This window comes from Heteronotia binoei, chromosome 13 (assembly GCF_032191835.1).
Source record: "Heteronotia binoei isolate CCM8104 ecotype False Entrance Well chromosome 13, APGP_CSIRO_Hbin_v1, whole genome shotgun sequence".
Taxonomy (NCBI): domain Eukaryota; kingdom Metazoa; phylum Chordata; class Lepidosauria; order Squamata; family Gekkonidae; genus Heteronotia; species Heteronotia binoei.
The window spans coordinates 32,625,822-32,643,290 of record NC_083235.1 but is presented as its reverse complement, the minus strand read 5'-3'; the positions used below and the strand labels follow the sequence as shown (position 1 = coordinate 32,643,290).

The 17,469-nt window shown below is 46.3% G+C and overlaps 1 long non-coding RNA gene across 1 annotated transcript; it reads left to right on the top strand.

Moving 5' to 3' along the window:
- Positions 1 to 7,716: 7,716 nt before the first annotated feature.
- Positions 7,717 to 17,124, top strand: LOC132581420 (uncharacterized). Its single transcript, XR_009556123.1, has 4 exons — positions 7,717 to 7,809; positions 8,183 to 8,289; positions 13,883 to 13,954; positions 16,857 to 17,124. It is a non-coding gene; the product is annotated as an uncharacterized LOC132581420 (long non-coding RNA).
- Positions 17,125 to 17,469: the final 345 nt, after the last annotated feature.

The window sequence follows — 17,469 nt, the reverse complement described above, 5'->3', positions numbered from 1 at the left end:
TGGAGGGGTCCATACAGCCCATCTAGTCTAACCCCCTGCTCGATACAGGATCAGCCTAGAATCATCCCTGGCAAGGTAGCGTCTTGGACCATGACAGTCTGGTGGTGGAAAATGTCATCAAGCTGCAGCTGGTTTATGGTGACCTCATAGGGTTTTCAAGGCAAGAGAAGTTCAGAGGTGGTTTGCCATTGCCTGCCTCTAAAAAGCAACCCTGGACTTCCTTGGTGGTGCCCAATCCAAGTACTAATCAGGGGAAACCCTGCTTAGCTTCCGAGATCTAAAAAGGCCAGGTTAGCCTGGACTATTCAGGTTAGGGCAGGGGTGGCCAAACTTGCTTAATGTAAGAGCCACATGAGATAAACATCATGTTTGAGAGCCACAAAACACGAACATCAAGTGTTTGAGAGCTGCAAGACAGGATGAGAAAGAGGGGTGGGAAGAAAGCAATTTTAATTTTAAATGCATTCTCCAAGCCACCAGTTGGCTTGGAGAAATTATTTAAAGAGAGAAATGCCTCCTCCAAGCCTCCTAACAGAGCAGTGGGGGCTTCAAGAGCCACACAATATGTGTGAAAGAGCCACGGTTTGGCCACCCCTGGGTTAGGGCAACAGTAAGGCAGGATAATATGTTATGCACAATCTGCACAAAAATAAAACTGCCAAGGCAAAAAATGGGATTCCAACCAATGTGCTGTTACGTGCTTGTTCTTCACCATTGTTGTATTTCTGCTAATCAACTATAAAGGGAGGAAAGCTGCATTCCCCGCACACCCAGCTAGCTTCTAAAATGTCACTGGTCATCAGCATTTAAGATGTAAAAGCTAAACTCTGCTTTTTTCCCCTGCAAATGAAAGCTGCAGGAGGGGGGGCACTGAATTCTGCTCTGTCAACTTGCATATTTGTATGTTGCAGTGGGGGACTCACAGAACACAAAGAATCCTGGCCCTAGGCCTCCAGTGACCTTCTTATGAGTAAGTGTTCATTTTGTTAAATGTTTGGATGGGGGACTGAAGTAAGGACCTTTGGAACAGATGCTGGAAGAAGGCCTCAAATCCATTCTGAAACCTCCTCTGGCTGAAATCTCATCTCAACCACAAACTGCCTGCTGTTTTTCTGTATATAATCATTTAGTGCTGCTGGTTTTTATTGACTGCTGGTTTTTACTGTTATAGTAGTTTGTTAGCAGCCTCAGGCTGTTTCTGGAGAGATGGGAGTAGAAATAATAAATGAATGCTTTGGATACTGTGCTATACCAATAGGCTTCCCAACCCCACCCCCCAACCCCTGCATTTGCAGCCTCCCCTCCCCCCCTGCTCTCCAAAAATCCGGAAGCGGGGGGGGGGCAGAAAAACGGCGCCAATTTTGGTGCCACTTGCTCTTGGGGCATTTGGACGGCAGGGCGGCCGCATGTATGGAGGTCGAGCGTGGTGAGTCCGAGTCCTTCTCCCAGCCCATCTCGGCGAGCAGCTACAGTGTGAAGCAGACAAGAGGTGGCAGTGCAGCGGCGTCGCCCGCTCCACCTCTGAGGTAAAACGAGAGAAGGGGAGGGTGGAGGCAGGGGAAAAAGTGAGCCACAGAACGGGACGAGCGCGCATGCACGAGCAGCTGTCCGCTCAACCGACGACCCGGTGACTGACTATGGAATTAACCCACAGTCCTCCCAATCTAGCCATGCGCGGCTGCACAGCCACGATTTTGTCGACACCCCCTCATTTCTCTCTGCCACTTCTTGTGCCGTCCCTTTAAATGTGATGGCCAGAACTCCCTTGGGAGTTCAATTATGCTTGTCACAGCCTTGATCTTGGCTCCACCCCTAATGTCTCCTGGCTCCACCCCCAAAGTCCCCAGATATTTCTTGAATTGGACTTGGCAACCCTATATACCAATGTTAAAGCTTATTTTGTTGGATGATGTAGGGCTGCCAATTCCAGGCTGGGAAATACCTGGAGATTTGGGGAGTGGAGTCTGGGGAGGGCAGGGTTTGGAGAGGGGAGGGGAGAGACCTCAGTAGAGTACTGTGCCATGGAGTCCAACTCCCAAAGGATCCATTTTCTCCATGTGAACTGGAGATCATTTGTAATAGTGTGAGTTCTCCAGCCACCATCTGGAGGTTACAACGAATTTGGATATTCAGTGTTAAAGGAACAAGGCAAGAAATTACGCTAAACAAGGCAAGAAATTACGCTGACCATCGACCAAAAATGATGATGATATTGGATTTATATCCCGCCCTCCACTCTGAATCTCAGTCTCAGAGCAGCTCACAATCTCATTTATCTTTCTCCACAACAAACACCTTGTGAGGTAGGTGGGGCTGAGAGAGATCTCACAGTAGCTGCCTTTTCAAGGACAACTCTGCAAGAGCTATGGCTGACCCAAGGCCATTCCAGCAGCTGCAAGTGGAGGAGTGGGGAATCAAACTCAGTTCTCCCAGATAAGAGTCCACACACTTAACCAGTACAAACTGGCTCTCTACATACTCTACACTAAAATGGCTCTCCATGGCACAGAGTGGTAAAGCTGCAGTACTGCAGTCCTAAGCTCTGCTCATGACCTGAGTTTGATCCCAGTGGAAGCTGGGTTCAGGTAGCCGGCTTCAGGTTGACTCAGCCTTCCATTCTTCCGAGGTCGGTAAAATGAGTACCCAGTTTGCTGGGGGGAAAGTGTAGATGACTGGGGAAGGCAATGGCAAACCACACTGTAAAAAAGTCTCCCGTGAAAACATTGTGATGTGATGGCGCCCCAGAGTCGGAAACGACTGATGCTTGCTGAGGGGACTACCTTTACCTTTACATACTCATAACAAAGGTCTCTGTACTGCCCAATAAAGTGCAAATGTAATCTGTATTGCTATTTTACATTTTATAATATTATAAGAAACCACTTATAATATTATAAAATACCAATACAGATTATATTTGTACTTTATTGGGCAGTACAGAGAAGCTTGTTATGAGCACATGGTTGATGGTAATTAGTGTAATTTCTTGCCTTGTACCACCTGGAGTTTGGCAACCCTAGGATGATGGCTATTGGTGGATTCCTCATAATGGGAACTTGGGTTGCCAGCTCTGGGTTGGGAAATACTTGGAGATTTTTGAGGTGGAGCCCTAGGATGGTGGGTTTTGGAAACAGGGATTTCAAATAGATTGGGAAACAGGGATTTCGAAATATAGAGCCAAACAGCCATTTTCTCCAGGTGAACTATAATAATAATAATAAAATTTTATTTGTATCCCACCCTCCCCGCCTAGGCAGGCTCAGGGCGGCTAACAGCATTTCATAAAACATACAATCTCTGATCTCTGTTGCCTGGAGATCGGTTGTAATAGCAGGTGATTTCCAGCCACTGGAGGTTGGCAACCCTAAGAACAAATGAAGGGGGTTAGAATGAAGCCACATCAAGTGTCAGTTCCCCAACATCAGGTTGGTGTGACATACACATCTCCCCAGAACATACAGTTTTATTACATGTTTTAAAGTTTGCATTACTCACTTTTCTTTTCTTTTTTGACACAATGAGTTGCTGGCTGCTGACTGATGGGAGACAGTTCAATCCTCTTCTCCCAGGAGTGTAGAAGCATTACAGCCTCCACCCTCCTGCTCCAGGAAGGAAAATGCTTTTCCCCTCAAACAGAATCCTAATATAGTCCAGTTTTAAGTTGTTTGGCTTTTGCCCTTGGCTTGTGATTCCTAAATGGAACTTTCTGTAACCAGTGGGAATTCAGAGAAGAAGAGAAAGGCTTCGTCTGAACCCTCTGCTTGGCCTTCCACGAGTCTAAGGAGCCTTCCTCCATGCACCTTCCCCCTTGAATACAAGCCAGGGGCAGGGCGCTTTTTTTGAGCAGGAATGCACAGGAACGCAGTTCCCACTGCCTTGGCGCCAGGGGGTGTGGACTAATATGCAAATGAGCTCCTGCTGGGCTTTTTCTACAAAAAACCAATGGTGATGTCAGGGGGTGTGGCCTAATATGAAAATTAGATCCTGCTGGGCTCTTTCTACAAAAAAAGGCCCTGGCCAAGGGAATCTTTTGTCTGTGAAAAAGAGTATCAAGGCCATGAGGTGGAGATGTCTTCTCCCTTCTCATAACAGTGTCCGTTGCTAAAGCCAGGAAATGAGCAAGTGGGAACCCAAAATGGGTTCTCCTTTGCTCCCATTGCTTCCTCTACCCATACCATTGCTCTATATTTATTCCCAGGGCTTTTTTTGAGCAGGAACGCAGTTCTTTCTGGCTTGGCAGCAGGGCCTGTGGCCTAATATGCAGAGTTCCTGCTGGACTTTTCTACAAAAAAGTCCTGTTTATTCCCGTTGTGGAAGAGGGATATCCAGTGTAAGAACTTATTACAGTTTAAATTTGAGACAGAGGAAGAGTGGGTGACGGAATGTCTGATAAAATGGACTAAAATTTTTGGGTATACTATACAAATGGAACAAGGGGAAAATATATGGTTAAGGGTCTTAAATTTACATTAAGCACTAGTCTCAAGGAAAATTTTATAAAATGATGTATCATTGGTACGTGTCACTGGAGAAATTAGCAAAAATGTATAAAATATTTCAAATAAGTACTGGAAATGTGAAAACCATGGACATTTTATCATTTATGGGGCACTTATGACAAAGCTGAAAAAAAAATGCGGTCGCAAATACATTAATCCAGATTTTAAAGAACAACATACAAATGAAACCAGAGGCTTTTCTTTTGAGTTTGATGGATACACAGTTGGAAAACAGCCATGGAACTTTGTTCTTATACATGACAATGGCTGTGCGATTATTATACGCTCAAAAATGGAAAAGTTTAACAATACCTACTATAAAGGAATGGTTGATGAAGTTGTTAGAGCTTGCTGAGATGTTAAACTTACTGTTTTGGTTAGAGAAAAGACAATTGCTCCTTTTATTGATAACTGGAAACCTTTTACAGACTTTTTGCATGACAAGGAAAAGAATGATTGGATGATTTGTGGATTTAATGATTAAGGAGGGATATTAGATAACAGATAACGAGGAAAAAAGAGTACACACACACTATGGAGTAAGTGTGAACTTAGTAATACTGCTATTATCTGTTTTAGAGAAAACCAGAAGCCTCTTTTCTATTTCTATTTATTTTCTTCTATCTTTACTTTTGATGCTTCTTTTCTTTTTCGTTTTATTTTCTTCTATCTTTACTTTTGATGCTTCTTTTCTATTTCTATTTATTTTCTTCTATCTTTACTTTTTTCCTGTTGTTTTCATATTGTTGTTTGTGTACTCCTTAATGGTTTTTGTTAGTTTTTTTTCATTTTAAAAAATCTTAATAAAACTCATTTAAAAAAAAGAACTTCCTAAAACCATCTTTTAGGTTTATGACAGAGGCAAGATTTGATCCATGGCTGTCCAGACCATTTTGGCTTTAGGGGATCTCTCGCCTAACACTCCTTTTGATCTCCCTGGACTCTGGCCTTGTTTTACCAGCTGTTTATTTGATTGCAGATCTGCCCTATGGAGCTGTGCCTGCAAGTTAGTGTGGTACAGTAGTTAGAACATCAGACCAGGCATGGCTCTTTTTTTTAGCAGGAACACACAGGAATGCAGTTCCGGGTGGCTTGATGTCAAGGGGTGTGGCCCAATATGCAAATAAGTTCCTCCTGGGCTTTTTCTTAAAAAAAAGAAGCTCTGAGACCAGGACCTCGGAGTCCAAAGTTTAAATCCCTTCTCTGCTGTAAAGCTCACTGGGAGACTTGTGGTTGGTTGCTCTGTCTCAGAGGAACCAACCTCACAGAGTTGTTATAAGGACAAAACTGGCCTGGCCTGTAAGATCATGCTTTCTAAACTGGGCATTCTCAGTCCTTTGCATTCAAGAAGAAAAGGAAGGGTGAAATTTTTTTCAAAGGCAGTATGTGTAGTGGTTGGAGTATTAGACTTAGGACTGGGAGCCCCTGATTTGAATTGAACACTGCCATGGAAGCTTGTTGGAAGACCTTGGGACAGTCACATATTCTCAGCTCAGCCTAACCTATTTTACAAGCTTAATAATAATAAAATAATAAAATTTTATTTATATCCCGCCCTCCCCCCGAGGCAGGCTCAGGGCGGCTAACAGCATGTCCCTACAGTAATTGGAACTGTAGCTGCTGGGGGGATGAGGAAATGAAGACTATATTCAGGGGAACTGCACTGCTGTATTTTTATGTATTTTAGGGAATGGGAAAGTCTCCTGGCCCTAGGGTTGCCAGGTCCAATTCAAGAAATATCTGGGGACTTTGGGGGTGGAGCCAGGAGCAGGGTTGTGACAAGCATAATTGAATTCCAAAGAGAGTTATGAGTATCTTATTTAAAGGGATTGCACACCTTTGAAATGCCTTCCCTCCATTGGAAATAATGAAGGAAAGGGGCACCTTCTTTTGTGGCTCACAAACTTGGACCCCCTGGTCCAATCTTTTTGAAACTTTGGGGGGGGGGTTGTTTGAGGAGAGATGCTATGCTGAAAATTTGGTGCCTCTACCTAAAAACAGCCCTCCCAGAGTTCCAGATAGTTAGAAAATTTGGTGCCTCTACCTAAAAAACTGCCCTCCCAGAGCCCCAGATAGTTAGAACAATGTATCAGTTCTCTATTATACCCTATGGGAATCGGTTTCCATAGGGAATAATGCAGTGTTCAGCAGACATTTTCCTCTCCCCCGCCCACTTTGACCCTGAAGTGGGAGAGGGCCTCCAAACTGGGGGATCCCCTGCCCCCACCTGGGGATTGGCAACCCTACCTGGCTTCACCCCCAAAGTCCCCAGATATTTTCTGAGTTGAACCTGGCAACCCTAGAATACTTACCTTCGCAAGTGATGTCCAGACTGCAGGACCTGGCTCAGATGAGCTGCAGCCTGCTGTATTCAGGGTCTAGCCAGTGTGATGCAGAATTCTGGGAAGCCACAAATAAGGAACCCTCTGCTGGTCTCCTTAATCTGGAAGAGACAGGGTACATGAGCCCAAAATTTTTGAAACTGTTCTTAGACACCGTGTGCAAAATAAGAAGGGTGGTGATTTAGGGGCATTGGGTCCTTTGCCAGCCTTGGAGGCTCAGTCAACATGGGATTTAATTCCACGGGTCCATTGTGCTAGCAGAGGCATTTTACCCTAGTGAAAGGAAACTTCCTTGATGCAAGTTGCTACTTCTCTAGGAAAATACCTCCATTGGCAGAACAGATGCACACGATCCAGCTCAAGGAAGGACACTGTTAACATGTTTGACAACAAACAAAACAAAACAAAAACAACACACGTAAATATTTAGATTAACCATTTTATGAAATTACTTAACAGTCGTAATAGATTGCATTATGCAAAATGCAGAGAAACAAATACAAATGACAGCCCAGATACTCTCTAAACCCTTGCTAGCATTACCAATCACACAGAACAAATAAGAATCCATAGAACAAATAAGAATTCCTAACAAGCAACATGGTTTTTTTATTTGTCACGGCATGCTTCATACTGGAGCAGAAATATTTACAAAGTCTCAAAGAAATCAATCTATGCTATTTTCCATCACACCAATGTCTCTTTCATATTGTAAATATTATCCACTTTAAAACCTCAAATGACCAGAAATCATGCAGAGAAGCTGTAACTTATAGTCCTGTACAATAAATCATCTCATCCTCTGAGGGAAGATTAGTCTCAGCTAGAATTGAAAGATTACTGCACTCAGCTGGAAGTAGAATCATTGCTCAGCTGAAAAGGAATCACGGTACTCAGCTGGAAGGAGACTTGGATTGCTGACCAGCCTGGTCTCTTCCTTTTAATTAATGACACTGTTTTCACATCAGGTATTCTCCAGCAATATTTTAAAAGTGAACATATATTCTCTACAAATCTGGTATTATAAACTGGGTGCAGTGTTCCCTGTAAACTTAGTGTGAGCTAATTCATAATTTTTTAGCCTCTGGCTCACACATTTTTGTCTTAACTCAGGAAGGATGGCCCCAGAGCAAACTAATTTATGCCATAGCTCACAACTTTAATGCCGGTAGCTCACAAAGTAGAATTTTTGTACGCAAGTCCACAGTTTAGAGGGTGTATTGATTGGGTGTCCAATTTTTTTTAAACTGTTGTTTCATTTATTTATTTATTTTTAAAAAGCAAGTTTTCATTTCATTATTTGTTACTAATTTGTTCTTTCTTGGGCTGCTTTCTCCCCAGTAGCAATATCTCCAGTAAGTAATCACTGCCTTCAAATACTAGACCATTGCCTGGACATTGTCATTTCCTGTGTGATGCTGGTGACAAGGGCCTTTCTCTTTCTCCAGGTAAGTCTCTTTCCGTTCCCCACTGGTTGTCAGGAAGGACTTGACAATCCTATACATAGAGAGCATTTGGCACCCCATGAAAGGCAAGAGGCGTGGCATAGTGAGCTCAATGAGTCTGAGTAGAAAACAAACTCCAGAATATTACTACTTTGTGGGAAACCACTTCAAAGGTATGCACAGAGCTGTAACAAGTTGTGAAAAGTATAGTTAGGCCCTCGTGCTAGAACTAAACTGAAGTGATGGGGGGAAACGCCAAGCAACAACAGCAACAAAACCCCTCATAAGCTAGCTAAATAACACATTCTCTCAGACTTTAGCAAAAATAATACATGAATAACAGTCTCTCTGTCATTCTGACACAGGTCAGTTCCACAGTAACTGCTACAGCTGGTGTTGCCAGCTCTGGATTGAGAAATATCTGGAGGTTTGGGGGATGGAGCTGAAGACAGTGGGGTTTGGAGAGGGGAGGGATATCAGCAAGGTACAATGCCAGAGTCCACTCTCCAAAGCAGCCATTTTCTGCAGGGGAACCTGGTCACTGCCCTCCCCTGGTTTCCTCCTCTTCATCTCTTGGAGAGGTCTTCAAGAGCTGACTTGCTGGCTGTCCACAATGCTCCCCACCAAAATTCCACAGCCCCTTGAAGTAGGGTTGCCAAGTCTGACTCAAGAAATATCTGGGGACTTTGGGGTTGGAGCTGGGAGCAAAGATGTGACAAGCAGGACTGAACTTTGAAGGGAGTTCTTGCAATCACATTTAAAGGGACCACACATTCTTTAAATGCCTTCTCACCATTTGAAATAATGAAAAATAGGGGCATCTTCTTTTGGGGCTCATAGAATTGGATGCCCTGGTCCAATCTTTTTAAAAACTTGGGGAGTGTTTTTAGGAGAGGCACCAACTGCTATGCTGAAAATTTTGTGTCTCTACCTCAAAAAATAGCCTCCCTAGAGCCCCAGAAACCCACAGATCTCTTCTGCATTATCTCTCTCTCGGCTTGGCTTCGCGAACGAAGATTTAAGAAGGGTGCAATAGTCCACGTTTGCTGCAGGCTCGCTGGTGGCTGACAAGACCAATGTGGGACAGGCAGGTCCGGCCACAGCGGCTGCAGGGAAAAGTCTGATTTAGGGTTGGTCCTGTAGCAGTGCGATTCTTCCTCAATCTCCTTTTGTCCTCAAGACCAGCTATGCGTGTGTTCTCAAAGGAAGAGACAGCCTGGTGGATGGTGTGCCTCCATGCTTTGCGATCTGAGGCTAGGTCAGACCACTGGTGATGGTTGATGTGACAGGTGCTAAGGGATTTCTTCAAGGAGTCCTTGTACCTCTTCTTTGGTGCCCCTCTATTTCGATGGCCGGTGGAGAGTTCGCCATACAGGGCAATCTTGGGAAGGCGGTGGTTTTCCATCCTAGAAATATGCCCTGCCCAGCGCAGCTGCGTCTTCAACAGCAGTGCCTCGATGCTGGTAACCTCTGCCCACTTGAGGACTTCAGTGTTGGTCACAAAGTCACTCCAGTGGATGTTGAGGATGGTGCGAAGGCAGCGCTGATGAAAGAGCTCAAGGAGTCGCAGGTGATGACGGTATAAAACCCACGATTCGGAGCCATAGATGAGGGTTGTCATCACAACCGCTTTGTAAACATTGATCTTTGTGCCTTTTTTCAGATGCTTGTTGCTCCACACTCTTTTGTGCAGTCGGCCAAATGCACGGTTTGCCTTTGCCAGCCTGTTGTCAATCTCCTTGTCGATCTTGGCATCTGAGGAGATGATGCACCCCAGGTAGCTGAACTGCTGGACTGTCTTCAGAACTGATTCACCCACAGTGATGCAGGGAGGGTGATAATCTTCCTGGGGTGCAGGCTGGTGGAGAACTTCTGTCTTCTTCAGACTAACTTCTAGGCCGAATAGCTTGGCAGCCTCTGCAAAGCAGGACGTCATATGCTGCAGAGCTGATACCGAGTGGGAGACGAGTGCAGCATCATCAGCAAACAGTAGCTCTCGGATGAGTTTTTCCATTGTCTTGGAGTGTGCCTTTAGTCGCCTCAGGTTGAACAGGCTGCCATCGGTGCGATAGCGGATGTAGACACCATCGTCCTCATCTAGATCTACTGCGGCTCTTTGAAGCATCATGCTAAAGAAGATCGTAAAGAGAGTTGGCGCGAGAACGCAGCCTTGCTTTACACCTGTGCCTATTGGGAAGGGCTCCGAGAGGTCGTTGCAGTGTCTGACTTGGCCTCGCTGGTCTTCGTGTAGCTGGATGATCATGCTGAGGAACCTTGGGGGACATCCTAAACGTTCCAAGATTTGCCACAGGCCTTTCCTGCTAACGGTATCGAAAGCTTTGGTAAGGTCGACAAAAGTCACATACAGACCCTTGTTCTGTTCCCTGCATTTCTCTTGGAGCTGCCTGAGAACAAATACCATGTCGGTGGTGCTCCTGTTAGCTCTGAAGCCGCACTGGCTCTCTGGGAGGAGTTCTTCTGCAATGGTGGGCACCAGTCTGTTCAGGAGTATTCTGGCAAGGATTTTGCCTGCGATGGAGAGCAGGGTTATCCCCCGGTAGTTGGAGCAGTCTGACTTTTCCCCTTTGTTCTTGTATAGGGTGATGATGATTGCATCGCGAAAGTCCTGTGGTAATTTGCCTTGTTCCCAGCAGGTGACAAGTACTTTGTGAAGTGAGCTATGTAGTACTGTGCCCCCATGCTTCCAGATCTCTGGTGGAATTCCATCAACTCCTGCTGCCTTGCCACTTTTCAGTTGCTTGATGGCTTTAACAGTCTCTTCTAGGGTGGGGATCTCATCCAACTCTGTTTTCACCGGTTGAAGTGGGGTGAGGTGGATTGCTGAATCTTGAACTACGCGGTTGGCACTGAAGAGAACCTGAAAATACTCTGACCACCGGTTCAGTATGGATGCCTTGTCTGTGAGGAGCACTTGGCCGTCTGCACTATGCAAGGGACTCTGAGCCTGATATGATGGACCATATACTGCCTTCAGGGCTTCGTAGAACCCTCTTAAATCACCAGTGTCTGCACACAGCTGGGTTCTCTCTGCAAGCTTGGTCCACCACTCGTTCTGAATGTCTCGAAGCTTGCGCTGGAGGTTGCTACATGCAGCGCGAAAGGTTGCTTTTTTCCCAGGACAGGAGGGCTGAGCAAGATGTGCTTGGTAGGCAGATCTCTTTTTTGCCAGTAATTCTTGGATCTCTTGATTGTTCTCATCAAACCAGTCCTTGTTCTTCCTTGTGGAGAACCCGAGGACTTCTTCAGAGATCTGCAGGACGGTAGTTTTTAGGTGTTCCCAGAGTGCTTCTGGAGAAGGGTCTGTGGGGCAACTGAGGTCCTCAATTCTTGACTGGAGTTTTGCCTGGAAGGCAGCTTTAACTTCGGCTGACTGGAGGCTGCCAACCTGAAACTTCCTCCGAGGGATACCTCCTCTCCTGGGTGTGGGTTTAAAGTGAAGACGGAGATTGCAGCGTACAAGACGATGATCCGTATGACATTCTGCGCTGGGCATTACTCGGGTGTGTAAGACATCTCGAAGGTCTCTCTGGCGCACCAGAATGTAGTCGATAAGGTGCCAATGCTTGGACCGTGGGTGCATCCAGGTTGTCTTCAGACTGTTCTTCTGCTGGAAGATAGTGTTGGTGATGGTGAGCTGGTGCTCCATGCAGAATTCTAGCAGGAGGCGCCCGTTGTCATTGCAGTTGCCAATGCCGTGTTTGCCAAGTACTCCTTTCCAGGCTTCCGAGTCTTTACCTACTCTGGCATTGAAGTCGCCAAGGATGATCACCTTGTCCTCTGTAGGGGTTTTCCGTACGAGGTTGCGTAGATCAGCATAGAACTTGTTCTTTTCTGCAGGATCTGCTTGAAGGGTTGGGGCATACACACTGAAGAGTGTTGCATGCTGCTTGTTTTGAAGTGGGAGGCGCATGGACATGATGCGATCTGAGTGACCTGTTGGCAGGTTTTCGAGTTTGGAGGCAATGGAGTTCCTGACCATGAAGCCAACGCCAGAAAGGCGGCTCTCAGCCTTTGACTTACCCGACCAGTAGAGGGTATAGCCAGCACCGTGTTCTTGAAGACTACCTTCCTCAGGGAAACGGACCTCACTGAGAGCTGCTATGTCGATATTCAACCTGAGAAGTTCGTGGGCAACTAGAGCAGAGCGTCGTTCAGGGCGACCACTGCCTACTGTGTCAAGCATGGTTCTGATGTTCCAACACGCAAGCTTTAGTCTTTGCACACTTTGTGAGGCAGGTGCATGCCTTTTCTTTGTTGTTATTTTTCGACCGCAAGTAAGGATGCCCGTTGACCGCGGCTAGCCAACTGGGGTGGGGGAGACGAGCTTTGTTTAGGCCACCTTTTCTAGGCCCCTCTCCGTGTGGAGCAAGCAGTGCTGTCCCTAGATAAGGCTGCTTGGTCGTTCAGGGTGCTGCCGAAAGATGCTTTCGTCTCCGGGTTAGCATCAGGCGACCAATATCCTGAACCGCCTACATGCAGGATCGGGACTGCGGCTTCCAGTGGCACCTTCCACCTGCCGTTTCGCCCCTTGCCTATCGCTGCAGGACTTGATGCGTTGTGAGTTGTGTGTGTGGATATGCCCTTCAGGCCTGCGCAGAGGAATTTTTTAGGTGAAGCGCAGTGTGCGCGGTACTGGCTCCACCCTTTCACCTGGGGGTCATCTGCCATGGCCCAGTAAGCCAGGACGCCGGCAGTGAGTCCTCCAGGTGGTAGGTGTTACATTAACGAGCTCTATCTGCCCGGGTTTGATGTTAGAGTTTTCCTTCTCTTAGGCTGACGAGGTTGGTGGGCCCAGCCTGCCCATCCGGTTATACCGCCGGACACTTCAGTCGCACCATGACGTAGCAAACTCTGTGAAAACGGGGGGGACCAGCGAGAAGGTATTGCTACGGATGCAGTAATGCAGGAGAGGCCATTGCAGTGACCATCTGCCAGGCATAGCCAGACAGTGACCACGCGGCGTTCACTACACCGGGAGAGGAGAGGCTATGTATTGCGCATGCACTTTCCCTGGGGGGGTAGGATTCCCAGAGGGAGCCCACCCCCCCCCACCCCTGCATTATACTCTATGGGAATACTCTCTGCATTATACTCTCTGCATTATACTCTATGGGAATCGGTCTCCATAGGAAATAATGGAGTGCTAGCAGACATTTCCCCCCTCCCCCCCGCTTTCTGATGACTCTGAAGTGGGGGGAGGGCCTCCAAACCAGGGGATCCCCTGCCTCCAACTGAGAATTGGCAACCCTACCCTGAAGCTACATTTTCTGGCTATGGGTCATCTGGAGTTCACCTGTAATAGAGGGGGATCTCCAGGTGCCACCTGGAGGTTGGCAACCCTAGCTAAAGAGTGACTGACCACCACCCCCCATTGTAAAATAAGTAGATAGACCTTCCTTTTTTCTGCTTGCCTTGGACCCAGAGCACAGGAAGATTAGTTTGTGCTTTTAAATGACACTAAAGAAATCACATTTCCAGCTGCGGAAGGTTAAGCAGTTATCTTTTGGTGAAGGGCCTGGTTAAAAACTGAAAGCTGCTTTCAGGCTGATTTGGTGTTTGTGTGTTTTTCTTACAGCCAGTATACTAGAAATCTGTTCTGCTGGAACAGGAAGTTTCCTGCGATTTTGGCACTACTAAAACAACAATGGTAACATTGGTCTTTCCTGCCTCTGCTGCCCAGAAGCTGGAGAGCTGAAAGCATTTGTGTGTGTGTGTGTACTTCCCCCCACAAAAAACCCTCAATGTTTTTCTCTAGGAAACACAACTAACTAGATTCAGATGTCTTCTGCAGTTGATTTCCCCTTTTTTAAAAAATAAAAGAAACTGCTTATATTTATTCATGATGAGCAGAATGCCTCTTGTAATGTGGAGGAAATATGTGAATTTCCAAGGCAGGGGTGGGGGGAGGAGGAGGAGATTAGATTTATGTTCCACCCTTCACTCAGAGTCTCAGAGCAGCTTAGTTTCCTTCCCTTCCTCTCCTCATTCTGTGAAATAGGCGGGGTTGAGAGAGCTCTGAGAGAACCGTGGCCTGCCTAAGGTCACCCACCAACTGCATGTGGAGGAGTGGGGGATCTCCTAGATTAGAGTCCGCACTCTTAACCACTACACGAAGTTGCAGTGTTTAGGCACTAAGACTTGTTGTGTGCACATTCCAGTTCCCTACGGGTGTCGAACTCATGAGGGCCAGATCTGACATAAATAAGACCTTGTTGGGCCATGCCATGTCGGGCCGGGCCATGTATGTGCCTATTTAAGATTAGGTAGCAGAGATATAAACTTTATACACAGACAAAAACAATTAAATATATATTTTATAAAACTTAAAGCATGCTTAAAATGTTAGCACTCATTGGTCTTAAAGGTGCTTTCTTTGTATCTCTCCCATGGGATCCAGGGAACTGGGCAAAGGAAGCGCTGGCTCTTTCCTTCCTTCCCCAGGGGACTGGGGGAGGGGGGAGGAGCCTCAGCCAATAAAAGGAAGAGAGGCTTCGCTCAGTAGCTCTGCTGTGTGGTTGAGAGAGCCTGGAAAAACTAGCTCTGCCTCCCCTGCCTTCCTCCCCAAGTAGGGTTGCCAATCCCCTGGTGGGGGAAGGGGATCCCCCGGTTTGGAGACCCTCCCCCCGCTTCAGGGTCATCAGAAAGCGGGGGGAGGGGAGGGAAATGTCTGCTGGGAACTCTTGTTATTCCCCATGGAGATTTATTCCCATAGAAAATCATGGAGAATTGATCTGTGAGTATCTGGGGCTCTGGGGGAGCTGTTTTAGTGCCTCTCCCCAAAATATCCACCAAGTTTCAAAAAGATTGGACCAGGGGGTCCAATTCTATGTGCCCCAAAAGAAGGTGCCCCTATCCTTCATTATTTCCTGTGGAAGGAAGGAATTGAAAAGGTGCGCCGTCCCTGTAAATGTGATGGCCAGAACTCCCTTTGGAGTTCAATTACGCTTGTCACAGCCTTGATCGTGGCTCCACCCCAATGTCTTCTGGCTCCACCCCAAAGCCTCCTGGCTCCACCCCCAAAGTCCCCAGATATTTCTTGAATTGGACTTGGCAACCCTATCCCCAAGGGAGGAGCCTCAGCCAATGGAGAAAATAGAGGTTTTGCTCTGTAGCTCCTGTGCAATTGAGCAAGCCTTGCAAAGCAAGCTGCTATTCAGAAGGAAGCAAGAAAGAGGGAAAAGGAAGTAAATGACAGCCAGTTGCTTGGGGGCCTGATAGGAGCCCTCCAGGGGCCTGATTCAGCCTGCAGACCACATGTTTGACACCTCTGCCCTAGCTTCTCCCTGTAAGAGGTGGCTAGATGCTTAGTATCAGGGCTGGCAGGGTGCAGGTTTCATCCTTATCACTGCAGTGTTCCCCAAGCGCCATGCTTTACCTCTTCCCCATAAGAATGAATGGCTGTCATTTGTTTATAGCAGAGGAGCGTAATGGATAGAGCACCAGAGCAGGATCTCTCCTGTGAAGAAAGGTTGAAGGAGCTGGGCCTGTGTAGCCTGGAGAGGTGACTGAGAGGTGATATTATCATCATCTTCAAGTACTTGATGGGCTGTCATAGGTGTGGCATTGTTTTCTCTGGCCCCAGAAGGTAGGACCAGAACCAATGGGTTGAAATTAAATCAAGAGTTTCCGGCTGAACATTAGGAAGAACTTCCAGACTGTTAAGAGTGGTTCCTCAGTGCAGTGGAACAGGCTTCCTCAGGAGGTAACGGGCTCTTCTTCCTTGGAGGTTTTTGAACAGAGGCTAGATGGCCATCTGACAGCAAAGATCCTGTGAATTTAAGGGGAGGTATTTGTCAATTTTCTGAATTGTGCAGGGGGTGGACTAGATGACCCTGGAGGTCCTTTCCAACTCTATGATTCTATGATCTGGAAGACCCAGGCTCAGCTTCCCCAGCCATGGCTGCCAGCCTCCAGATGGCATCTGGAGATCTCCTGGAATTACAGCTAAGCTCCAGACTACAGAGATCAGTTCCCCTGGAGGGTGAAGCTGGGGGTATTCTATGGCATTATATTCTGAGGAGGTACCTCCCCTCCCAAATTCTGTCCTTCCTAGGCTTCACCCCCAAATATCCAGGAATTTCACATATGTATGTGAATAAGAGAGATATAACCCAAAATCTGAAGATGCTGTGAACATTGTCAGTTTGAGTTGTGTAATTGGGACCTCACAACAAATGGGAAAATAACCCAAGCATATAAAGCAGACAGATGGAAATCTTCATCATGCCACTGTAGCCACATAGGAGAAAGTAATTTTAAAAGTATGATGGGAATACGGTTTTATTATGACAGTTATAGTTCAAAAAGCATTTTAAGGTAAATACTGAGCTGATATAATTTAGCACACCTTCCAGTGATGTCAGGTGTGTGTGGCATATGCAAATGAGTTGTGCTAATGAACTCCAGCACCTCTTTTTTCTACAAAATGGCCCCTTTCGATAATCTAAGTCTTTTCCATGGAGAGCTGAGTGTGTGCATGTGTGTTCCTTACATCATTGTTTGTTGCACTTTAAATGGTATAAATGGGTTACGCTTTGCTTATTTTGTAGAATTTATTTCCTGAAGAATGGCTTGATCCTGAAACGTTGGACTTCATCCAGAAACCTAGCTGTACACATATATTTTCCTTTCTTCTTGGAACGGACCCTCCACTTCATGAGCTACTTCACAGCTTTGCTTGGACTTTCACTTTTCCAACTTTGGTTGTTTGAGAATAGGTTACTTTATGTGCAATTGACCAATATCTTTTGTATTGTTATAATGTTGTATAACTGTGATAATGACCATATAATATAATCATATTTTATATATTTGAAATGTTATAGAACAGTTTTTTCTGATTTATTTGACCTCCCATTATAGGTGCCTGCTCTGCTTGGGAAGAGAGATTTCACAGGAGCTGATTGGCATAGAGCAGACCGATTCCCACATTCCTGGAAGCCCACCTACCTCTGGCCCCACCCATACAGTCTCCCCTCAAGGCCTGTAGCTCAAGTGACATTGGGTAGCCAACTCTGGGCTAAAAAATATCCTGGAGATCAGGGGTTGGAGCCAATTGGGGAGGAGAGTCCTCAGCAGGGTGTAATGTCTTAAAGTCCATCCTCCAAAGCAGCTGCTTTCTCCAGGGGGGCTGATGTCTGTCATATGGAGATCAGCTGTAAT